This window comes from Xiphophorus maculatus, chromosome 14, assembly GCF_002775205.1.
Source record: "Xiphophorus maculatus strain JP 163 A chromosome 14, X_maculatus-5.0-male, whole genome shotgun sequence".
NCBI lineage: Eukaryota > Metazoa > Chordata > Actinopteri > Cyprinodontiformes > Poeciliidae > Xiphophorus > Xiphophorus maculatus.
The window spans coordinates 11,472,683-11,485,152 of record NC_036456.1 but is presented as its reverse complement, the minus strand read 5'-3'; the positions used below and the strand labels follow the sequence as shown (position 1 = coordinate 11,485,152).

Sequence of the window (12,470 nt, the reverse complement as noted above, 5' to 3'; positions counted from 1 at the left end):
TTTATTAAGCATTTCAGATTGCCTTGAGTATGAAGGGCAGGTATATAAATAAACTTGACATATCTATAGTTTTTCACTACTTTCAAGAAAGACCAAAAGAAAAAAATTATTGTTAACCAAAAAACTGGACAGTTGTGGAGGATATCACCCATCACTTTTTATAGAAAACAGTTCTGAAGTCAGAGTTGGTAAGCAACTCTGCAGGGTAGCTACTCAACCAGCTGCGTTAGCAACTTTTTATACTTGTGTATTTTATAAGATGCAAAACGTCAGAAATAGGTGTCAGTATTTTATGTTATCTTGTCTATTGTCTATTGTACAGTATATTATTCTTCCCCACTGTGGGACAGTAAAGGATATTTCTATTCTATTTTATGTGTGCAATGCACATAGTCAGATATAAAGGCCTGGTTGGGAACATAAGAATTGTGGAGAAGAATACCATAAATCAGTGGCCCTTAACTGCAACTTTTAGGTGTTCCCATTGCTCAACACACCTGAGTCAAATAATGAGGTGATTAGCAAGACTCTGGAGAACTTGAGTGTCTACTGAGGAGGTAATTCAGCAATTTGATTCAGGAGTGTTGAGTCAGAGATACATGTAAAAATGGCAGGACACCGGTCATCGAAGCCTGGATTTGAGGACTCAGAGGTGTTACAGTAAAATTCATCAAAGGAATAATTCTGATTTTCTTTTTTTTTTTTTTACAGGGATTGTATGCAGCAGCTCCAAGAAGAGATTGACAACAACCTTTGGAGAATCAGGAAGAGGTACTGATGGAGGATTCAAGTTAATTAACAAAATATGATTTACCTCATTTTTTTAGACTTCAACTATCTTAAAAAATGCTCCAAACTTAAAACATTATTACTGGCTGAAGTCAAGCCAAGATTGTGGGACAATAAGATGATGATCAATAGCAGTTGAGGTCACTGGCCATCAGTCAGCACTACAGGTCCACTGATTAGTAGGTAACAGTAGATCCCATAAACTGATCAACTGTAAGCTAGTCAATAGGATTATTTTTTGTCTTTTTGCTTGACCATCTAAATGTGTTACAATTACTAACATTCTTGACATTTCCAAAAGAAGAAACAGATCACTTCGATTTATAAAAACTATCAAAGATCACAGTTTTTTTTTGTGGAATGTGTTTTAATATATTTTTTTCTCTTAGCTGTCATATCAACATGTCAGACATTAAAGCGGAGTCGGCGGTGACTGTGTTAGTCTAATTTCATTACCACTATGAACTGCACCTTATTTAACTTCAATTGCAGCAGATCCTCCAGTTGGAAATAATGATCATTCATTTGATAAGATGGACATTAAATCTATCTGACTAAATTTGCTCCCCGTGGCATCTCACATTTAAGGCTTGTATCATAATTCTCCCATGACACCATCTGCAAAGCCATCCTGCCCGTGCTCAGCCCATTATTTCTAGTGGCTCCATCACCTGTGGCCAAAAGGAACTGGCCTAATGGCGATTTTTGTTAGATAATTGGTTATCTTGACATTTCAAACTGGCTCCATAATTTGTTCGTCTCTATTGTGAGTGGCTCTTTAATTAGAGCAAGCCTCTGCTGAGCTCATCATTCCTAGGAAGGATTTCGGGTCACTGGAAAATTACACAGTTGGCATTCTTTTTAAGACGTGTTCATTAAAAAAATGTCAGTTCTGCCTTACAGAGCTAGCATCATCTCGCGAGCTTAACTGTGACGACTCGCCACAGAAAGCAAACTGACAAATAAAGATGGAGAGATATGTGCATTTGCAAAAAAAAAATAAAAAATTCAGGAAATGTGCTTCTCATCTCGCAGCTGTTAGACACAACCTAAAGGACACCTGGTGATGTGTGGACTGACACTGGTGAGAAAAAGGTAGATTCGTATTAGCCGCGTTAACTCCAAAGATATAACAGAAGTAAATGTCCTTGTGAGAGTCTTCAGCCGAGTGAACCCTCACACTAAGCCTTCAAGCTCTCCACAACGCTCATCTCAGTAATAATTCACTCTGTATCCTCAGAAATGGAAAATATTGATTTCTTTGACTAACTCCCCAAAACCGTCATAGAGGCCTGCCCCTAATATTGCACCTGAAGTAAAAAAAGAAAAATAGCGTGACCTGTCCCCAAGTCAAAATCACAGCGTGCCTTCTGCTCCAGGAGTGGCAAAACAAACCGATGTGGGTTGGTAGCTCGTGCAACTACAGGCATCACAGCTAACAAGGAGGTGAGTTCTTGATTTATTCGTTCGAGAGGCTAACATTGACAGATGATGTTTGTGGCATCCTTCACATCCGATTTGTATGGAGGCAGGCATTGTAACACGAGTTGTGTTTGGTGGTTGAGAGCAGGAGGCGGCAGAGGCATTGAGCAGGAGAGTCAAAAATGCACAACCTGCTCTGGTAGTGGGAATCCCACAGTGCTTGTCCTTTAATAAACACACTCTTCACCAACCTCACAAGGCACGGTTAAACAGCTGCTGTCTCATCAAACACGAAACGAGTAGCGTTCACACAACCCGTTACTGTGAGCCGTTACTTTGTGGCATCCCCATCTTTGAAATTTAAAATAATTGTGAATTTGAGAGTGTATTTCCACTTAACTGGTGGTTGAAAATGAGGATTGCAAAGAAAACAAAATTTAGGTGGAACTAAAATGACCAGACAAAACTAAATGAATGAAATGTAACATAGGGGACTCATCTTATAAAGCTTATAGTGCTGTAAAAATAACATTTATGTTTGTGCTGTGTTAATATGCTGTATTTGTTTGATGCAAACTGATTCATATAATCAAATTTTTGTTTTTTAATTACAAGGAGCTTATTACTGTTTTTTTCTGAATTGCTTTGGTGTGTTTCTCTGATCAAATCAAAGTGATCATAGTCAGTCAGTTAAACCTCCACAACATTCAGTCCTTTCTGATCATCATAGTATTAGTTTCTTATTTCTTCCAACAAATTGCATGTTGTTTAGGACTTGCATCAATTGCTATCATATGATCCCCTGCTGTTTTGTGACATTATAATTTGCTTGTATCATGTCACTCATAATGGACTGCACTAATTGTTGATAAATTGTTGTCCCCCTAAAACTAATTACTCATTTCAGTATTTGAATCGTTACAAATGTAAATGTTGAACTACTTGTCAATATCTGTCAATTGTACGTATATACAGGTTTTATACTTATAATTTTTCATTCTGTCAAAAAAGTTTTTTATTGCTTTACTAGTGAATGAAGGATTATGTTTCACAGCATTGTTTGTCTACTAACAGTAAAATAATTCAGATTTCTTTCCCTCTCTATGGTGACATTTGTCCCACAAACCGAAGCGTGCACTAATCAATCTGCGCACACTTCAAGACTGATCTGTGCACATATATCTTAGTGAATGAACAATTATTTCTGGCGCGTGCATTTAAATCTCACACACGCGCTCTCTCAATAGTGTTCTGGCATGCGCTCAACTCTGACAACTCTTGCTTCGCCAGACACCTGTCAAACCTGAGATGTCTACTCTCAGCATACTGTGCGCTGCTTTTGAGAGCACAGAAACAACGCTCCCGCTCTGAGCGCTCTCAGACAGAGCTCAGAGCGGGAAGCTCAGCTCTGGCTAAACTTGAGATTGAGGCATAATCGAACAAACCCCTGGGGGGTGTGGGCACCACGGGGAGACTGTTTACGGGGCCACACAGAAGAGTCATATCTTCCTGAAGCAGAAATTATACTTTTGTATTGAATCTATCAAGATGCTTTACTTGGTAAACTGCTGTGTCAAGAAAATGGCGGAACAACGGGACTGTGATAGGGGTATAAACATATAAAGTCCATCTCAGTCCATCTGCAGCACGTTTCTCCTACTCTCTCTATAGGAGCAGTGGCACATATTTGTCACATCAATAATATTAACCTTTTCTGGTGGTGTGAAATGTCAAGATCCTTTTTATGTCATTAATAAATAGCATTCCTTTTTGTGTTTCCTCGAGGCTTAAAAGTGAGAAATATTAGAATGAAACTTCTCTAGCTTACTTTAAATGCTGATTTATTTCCTGTCGTGGCCAATTACCAGTTTCATGTATAACTCAGAGTTATTGGTAGACCGCTGTCTGCACCGACATACTGCTGTACAGTAACTACTGAGTAAAATGTCTTCTTCCAGTCCTTTGTTCAGCTGTACAGCAGTTTGCATCTAATGAGCCAGCGATACAGTGATGTGAACAACATGTGCACCATTAAATATTACATTTTTGCTTTTATGGTAGCAGAAAAGAAGTGAATGCAAATTTCAGATTTTCAAATTATGCTTTTTTTTTTTTATGAAGAAACATATCCAAGTCAACCTGGCAGGCAACGAAGAAATTGCTCCCTTGTCAAATTATGAGCAAACTGGTTAACCACATTTGTTAAATTTCACTAACCACACCTGATTACTGCTCGATCTTGAGAGTGAAGAAATCCCTTATGCAGGACCTGTGTGACTGAAAGATATTTAAAAGTAACAAATCAGAAGTTATATTTCTTTTAAGTTATGATTCATATATACAGCGTTATAACAATCAAATGTAACATTACTTGGTCACGCTATAAAATGACACTACACTCTTCTTTTCACAACCTCTGATGAGTAAGCATTACATGTTACAATTTTAAGAAATTATAAATAGACGAGAAACTCATTCACTGGTAATCAGAACAGGGTCATCAAAGCCGTAAGAAAACAGCGAAACCCAGTGAAAGTTGTTATTCATAAATAGAAAATTCATGGAACAGTTGCAACCTTCCTGGTGCTACTACTCCAATAGCACATCGACAATTCATCAAAAAAAGACTCAGACCAACATCTAAATACTTGCAGGCCTCAGTCAAACGGAGTGTTCAAACAAGAGCATCAATAGTAAGCTTTTCGTCTTATGAAACAAAAGTGGAACGTTTTTCTTTTTTTAACTTGCAACACGCTCAAAAAATACACTATGGAATGAGGCTTTTGCATAAAAATGTGGAAAAGGTGAAGCACTGTGAATACTTTCCTGTTGCTATTGCACTGTATACTAAAGAGCAATTTAGAAATAACAATTAGCTTAGCAGTCATGTTAAGACTGTGTAAGGAAATCCATGCATGCATGCAAAGTGCCTGCTAACTCCATACAGAAACACCCAGGCTAAGATTCAAAACCAGGGCACTAAGTACTAATTATATCTCTGTTTAGTATCATTTGTCAAAGGTAAATATTATGAAAAGACTAAAGAAGGTTTTGGTTTGAAGTGAAAGGAGTTTGTCGATGATTCAGATTTTAAAAGAATGCATTACTTATCTCCTCGTTAGTACAGTGGTGAGTATCCCCGCCTGTCACGCGGGAGACTGGGGTTCGATTCCCCGACGGGGAGTGAAGTTTGTTTCAGGTCCCTCTTGAAAATAAGATCTAGATCTCAATGGGGTTTACCTGATTAAATAAAGGAATATTAAATAATTATTATTATTATTGCAGACCTCTGGCAAGTATCTGCAAACCACAATGCTATTTCTGAGACTGGAGTTAATAATAGAAGGTGATGGGAATTTGGTTTCGCCTCTGCCCTTTCCTAATGAGGCATTGGAAAGGTGATCTTTGTTTCATCAAAGTCAAGACACTAACAGCATAATCTACTGCAGGTTAAAGACTGACAGCGCAAAACCTCTCGACAGAACCCTACTAGAAAAGGCAACCCTGTATGGATTTCTATCCCTCTCTCTCTCTGTGTCAAGCTCTCTCTCTTTCTCACAGCATAGCAGTTTCTCACTTTTTACCCACTCAAATCACTCAACTTCTCTGAGGTTACTGCATCATCCACAAGCCTCCACACTCTCTCTTATCTGTCCCCTGCTCCCTGGCCTTTGATACACCCCTCTAACATCTAGCAGTTCCCCAGGAGTGCAATCTGTTGTCCAGTGGTATTGATCAGGCACAGAAGGTTTTGATTAGCACACTTGGCTGGATAACGGGAGCCTCAACTACATGATTGTACCCCACCATTGCAGAGACTTGTTCCTCGATTGGCCTGGGAGTACTTCACTTTATTGGGAGTTTGATTGGATGTATCATGAACCACCCACCCACCAAGACGATGGAGTTTTCTTAGTTCCTTTTTTCTAGGTCGTGTCAGATGAAAATAAGATGAATGTGCAACCAAGAATTGGGTACCGAGGAGTCAGTTGTGGAGCACAGCCGCATCCGCAGATCTGAACTTTCCTCCACCACAATTGCTTTTCTCTAGGTCACTTCAAACTGCCTTTTTGCTAGAAACTTTGTAGCTAATCGAAACAACTTCTGTCCAGCACACGTGACATCCCAGAATATTCATAATGAAGACGACACATCGATTTGCTTGGTGTTATTTCACATCCTGTTTATATTGAAATAACAAACAAACATGAAAAGTTCCTCCTAAAATTAGATACATTTTAAAAATTCGTAAATTCCCACTAATATATATATATTTTTTGCTAATGTAAAAGCTTTTAACTGAATGGTGTCCTAAACAGGGTATTATGTAAAATCTGGGGGGTTTTTTTTAGCTTTCTTTCATGTTACAATGTTATTCCCTCATCAAAAACACACCTGGAGTGTTACTTTAATTCTTTTGTGTCTGAGGAATCCTTAAATCTCCCCTGGCAGCCGTTTGGGGGAGACTAAGCGTTTGCTCTCACAAAACACCACCTAGCCAATTTCAAGGCATCATTGTAAAGTTATATTTCTTTTAAGTTATGATTCATATATACAGCGTTATGATAACAATCGAATGTAACATAGTTAGTTGGTCACACCCTTCTTGCCACAACCTTGGATAAGTAAGCATTACATTTTACATTTAAACTTTATTGATTAGTTAGTAATTAGTAGGTTTAATGAAGTGAATAATTTCTGTTGTTTCTACAAAAAAACTAAAATAATTGAGACATATAAATAATAATTTTTCTTTGTTTGTGGTGTAGATAGCTCAGTAGGAAAGAGCACTACGCCAACTAATCTTTAATAACAAGCACACATACCTGTGAAAAACATCACAGCGGTTCCCATTAAACAAGAACAAATTCAAGTCAAGCCTTTCAAGTTCAATGATGAATTTCAGTAAAGAAAATCCTCTAAACACATAAACACGACCTGAAGGTGAAGTGGATGTTCAATCAAGAGCAACGTCCAACTTTTTTTCCATTTGTGGAAGAATGGAGGAGACAAGGGCACACCATTGGGCGCTCAGGCATTCTGACATTGCGGCCAAAGAGCAAGGCCACACATTGGCCTATTGAATCGCCAAGCAATTAGGTCTTGGCTGTCAAGGTTTAATACCTACAGTTAAGGCTACTATTGTGTGCCGGTTAATGCTATTTCAAGCTTTCACTCACTTTGGAGCTTTCATTAAATCCTAAAGAATGCTGAGGCTATTCTCACAGAAGCTTAAGTTAAAAGCACCTTTTTAAAAATATATTTCCTTAACTCTCAGAGCCGACTCCCTGCGTTTCTCCATCTCCATACTCATGCCAGGACACAATACCTTGAATAAAGCAATTTGCAAAGCAAAAGAAAAAAAAAAGAGATGATTTTTAACATATGACTTCTGCTGTTTTTGACCTTTCTGAATTTCTGCTGGTCAGGCGATTTAGTAGGTCACTAGTTTCTCACCGTTTTAAAGTTTAACCAGGGCCCACATCTTTGAGAAAGCCTTCGACTTGAGTTCTCCATGTGACTTGCCGACTTTCTCCCAGAGAAGTCATAAGAGAGTTGGTGTTGTGATCCATGTTTCATTTGAAAGGTTTCCACAGACGTTTCACGGTCATCTGACTCCATACTTCCCCCTTTGTGTTCCGGTCGGGATCATTGTAAACAGTTCCCCTATTGTGAGAGGGGGAAACTTATCAAACAAAAAGGCAGGGGATGAATGTGGGCGCATTCCTTTAGTCGTGTTCATTAGGCGCACACTCGCTGCGATGCATGCTGGGGGGATGTTGGCACGGTTTGACCAACCACTCAAGCACTGAGCGCGTCAACAGATGTAGTGTAGCCTCTCCAAACAGAGGGGATCTGACATGCTCAAACTTGGCCAGGAGTCTGGGGAGCTGTTGATGGAGTTGGAGGGAAATACAAGGATAGAAAAAAAACAACAACAAAAAAAAACGTAAGCGACTAAGAGCCTGTGAGGAAGAGTACGGCTGGAAGATAAAGAGAGACAAACAAAAGAGGGGTTGGGGTAGGAGGTTGGTAAAGAAGAGTTGTTCCCCAGAGGGATCACTCTTGGTGTCTCACTCCACTGGTCCTTCTAATGTGTGACGCTCAGGAGATTGACAGACTGTGTAAAACTCAGCCCACAGGAGAAAACAACAACAACACAAGTCAGACACATGAAAACGGGGCGAGTCGACTGGGCGATGCTGAAAAGAGACTGCTGCGGGGGAGTTGAATGGACAGCAGCAATGGTTGATGTAACCTTCACACATCTCGGGAAGGTTTGCCGAGCATGTTAGCTCCAGCTTTAAACTCATGCCATTTCATTCTTCTGGGCCTGGGAGTTGACCTGTGCGCCACTCAGCTCCTCTTCTTTTTCTTGGGGTCACAAAGTGTTCCCTTTTTAGGCTCTTCAAAATAAAACAATAATAACAACAACAAAAAACCATATGGTAAGATGCAAAACACACTGCTCACAGAAGGATCTTTTTCTTTGCATTTTGAAAAAAATAAATATCCCTTCTTCTATTAAAAACAGAAAAGTATAGGAAACAAGCCTATAGCGAGACTTTGTTGTGCATTACATTCTCCTCTGTACACAACACCACACAGTTTACAATATAGCTCTGCATCCCACGTGTTATTCTCCATACCAAAATGTCTCGTATGCACAAAAGCTCTTTGTCACATTAAAAGGTAAAACATTGACAATGGTAGTTAGAGCTTGAACCAGACGTCTACCTCTGACAAAATTAGTGAAAATTTCAGGGAAAAAACCTGTTTACCATTACATGTACAAAATTACAAAAAGCCTGTTTGCTATCTAAAGAAACGCAAATTTGTGTTTTGCAAAATCTTGCCTCAACACATGTAATTCTCTGTCTTGAAAATGAGAGGTAAATGGAAGTTTCTGTGAGGTGCTTTAACAAATCAAAGATGGCAAACTAAAAGTTTGGGCCGCTCGGGATAATAGAGGAACTGAAATGTGAATGACTGGCCGTGAGCTTTCAGAATTCAATTTGCAAGACTTTAGGGACCCGAAATGAAAGTGTCACTTGTCTGGTCTTTGTAAAGGCCTCTGCTGGAAGCCAGTTATTAAAAGTGAGGAGAAATGTTGATGTTTGTGTCTTTTTTTGTCAGCACACCACTGTATAAAACCATAAGGCTTACGTCTTCTGAATAATTGATTTGGAATCAATACACCCTGGGCTAAACAGTGAGGAAGCATGCACATATACTAAGTACGCACCCCCTACTAAAGATGTTTTGATTTCTTTTTTTGTAGATGTGCAATTAGCTTAGAAATTGCATTCTTTTGTTACTGTGTTGCACAGTCTCTCACTAATGGGTTCAGAAAAAATCTCACCCTTCATCAAAGTGCATTTAAACAAATATCAGAAAAGAATTTCTGATTGTTGGTTTTTCTTCCCTGCCAGGTACCAATAGTACCCTGGTCTTTGCTTTTCTACGCAATTTTACGTCATTCTAATCTCCCTTCCCTGCTCCGTCTGCACTTTCTCCCATTCAGCTAGATTTCTCTGGAAGAACTTGAGCCGAGCCATTCAGAAAAAGAAGGAGATGGTGGGAACAGTGACATCAATTTTCTGCAGTTTTAGAATTGTACCCTGCCTGTAGTTTTAGCAATGGCAATGGACAAAGTCAACCAAACCATTTGTCACTCTTCCAAATATTGAATTAACAGCCATTCATTGCTTCTCTCTTCGCAGTGGAGGATGATTGTTTACAGCGCAGGGAATTTCCAGTAAGCTTCATAACATTGAACTAGTGCATTATGTATGTCACGGGCAAACATTAGTGATTGGGTAAAATGTAAAACCCCAACAAAATCCTTTGCCTCCAGGAGCAATTGTTTCTCAATATTAATATCACATTCTATTTAATGTCATGTATCTCTATCTTTGCTTCCTTTCTTTTTCTCTGTCATTCCTTCAAATGATTTTTGCAAACGATTCAATGCCTCATCACCAGTTTGCAGTGGCAGTCAGCTTGTGTGTGTGTAATGCGTTCATGTACGTGTGACAAATCCTTCGTCAGAGATCGCAGAGACAACAGCGCCTCCTTAAAAAAATACCCAGCACATCTACGTGGTGTCAGTATGCGTTACCACTCATGCTGCCCACATGCATAAAGTGACACACGAGAGAAATTTGACCACATGTCACGAGGAGCCTGACTGTTTTCTATTTCACGTGACATGCACTAACCGCAGCTGCTGATGTGCCAGATGGCTAACAAAGGACGAGTTGTTTCATCACTGCTTCTTTTGCTCGAAGAGTCCAGAAAGAGCGTGCTGCGACAGAAACAGTCGAGCGTGTTGCCGTGCTATATCAGCTGGCTTTATTTGCTGATACACGATAGCTCTGCAACATTGCTAAATGTATGTTTGTCTGAGGAGTTAAGCCTGCCTAAACACAAGAGAGTAGGCCAATTACACAGCCTCGATTAAACGGCAAATCCCAGTTAAAATGAGACGATATTATGACCGTGGGGTATCCTAGCAACCTTCAGCTCTCGGATGCTTGTTTTGGGCACTGCGCGGATTATTATTGTCGCTGTTGTTTGTTATTATGATGGAAGTATGGACAGGGGAAAAAAAGGAATAAATAGAGAGGAGAAGGCGCGTGTGGGTGTTAGTGTTTGTGTGTGAGGAAGGTGGCGGGGGGGGGGCACATCATCACAATATGTGCAGAGGAGACAGAGAGAAGGCCTCAGTAGATGGGGAAACAGTGCGAAGGCAGAAAACAAAGACAATATTATGAAGAGGGTGAACTAACTGCGATGTGAAAAGAAACAGAGAAAAAAGGTGAAGACGAGGTTCACTGTGAGTCAGAGAGAGGGAAAGTGTAAAACAGACCGAAATAAGAGACAGAGGAGAAAACATTGAGGGCTCTAGAAGGAATTAGACAGCTTAGGGAGTATTATGTCAGTGTACACAGGGTTTAGTGTATAAGTCTGGATTATGGCCCTTTGCTTTGATAGAAAATGCCACCTTATAGGCAAGGGAGCTCTGTTTTGTTCTTTGGGCAGATATCAAAGAGGGCAACCTGCTGCTATTTGGAATGTACGGTCAGAAGGTGGGCACTTTATCTCTTTTTCTGAGGGATTCAGCTGGGATTTGTAACGCCAACCACTCTGTTTCCTACTGTGTCTGGCCAAACTGTATACAATAAAAAGGCTCGCAAGTACAGAGACAAATAAATACAAACACAGCTCAGTGGATTACGTAAACTCTATGCCATAACATCATTTAATGGATTTAAAAAAAAATGTGATTACATGATCAAAAACTGAGCTCTAAAGAGTGTAAATAACAAAAGAGTCAAGAAGCGTAAAGGTTTGTGTTTCCAAAATAAAGTCGTCTTAAATATTCAGTTCATCACTTTGCTTTCAATCCATCCATGTATTTTTTCTTTCTTTTTTTTCAAATTTTACTCTGAAATCTCTCTTTAGCTAATCTCATCTCTCATTATCTATCCACTTTGAGCCACAAGGGGGCTCAAGGTGTCTCTGTCAACAAGTGAGGAGTGGCGGTGCCATCAGTCCACTACAGGAAGGGGCAACACAGGGCACACACAAAATAATTACTGTGCTTTACAGAAATATCACAAACTGACATGTTTTTTTATATATATAGTTTTTTATAATGAATCAGTACAAAGTATTACATCACCATGAAGTGAATCAAATCAAAAAAGATATTGGTTATACAGACAAGTCTGAAAAGTGAGGCATGCATTAATGTTCACTGCTCTTAACTTTGATAGCCTTAAAAAATCCATTTCCCTTCATAGTCACCTAAATCTTGTAGCATGATTGTTATAAACAATATCGTACACTTTGGACATTTCTCACAGCATTCTTCAGTCCAGCATCTAAAAATGGAGTCTTGCACAACTGTAAACCCATCAAGACATCAGGGACAAATGATAAAACAAAATACACAAAAAAAACAGGTTTGGCATGACAAAATGTGAGGAAGTTCAATGAATGAACGTATGAATGCTTCTGCGATGCTCTGCAATCATTACCTAAACCCTCTGGCACATAAAGAAGATTTTTGGACTAGCAACATGCATGTTTTGGGGTTGTGGGAGAAGCTGAGGTACCAGTATAAAGCCTACGTAGAATTTTTTTTATTTTTATTTACACCAAAACAATGCAAGAAATGAATACATACACATGTATGCACCTTTACATCTGTAAATGCACACCTACACAAACAGTGTTTTGTCTACATGAAA

General features: G+C 39.3%; 1 non-coding gene across 1 annotated transcript; it reads left to right on the top strand.

The window, feature by feature from the left end:
* Nucleotides 1-5,323: 5,323 nt before the first annotated feature.
* Nucleotides 5,324-5,395, top strand: trnad-guc. The gene has a single exon. It is a non-coding gene; the product is annotated as a tRNA-Asp (tRNA).
* Nucleotides 5,396-12,470: the final 7,075 nt, after the last annotated feature.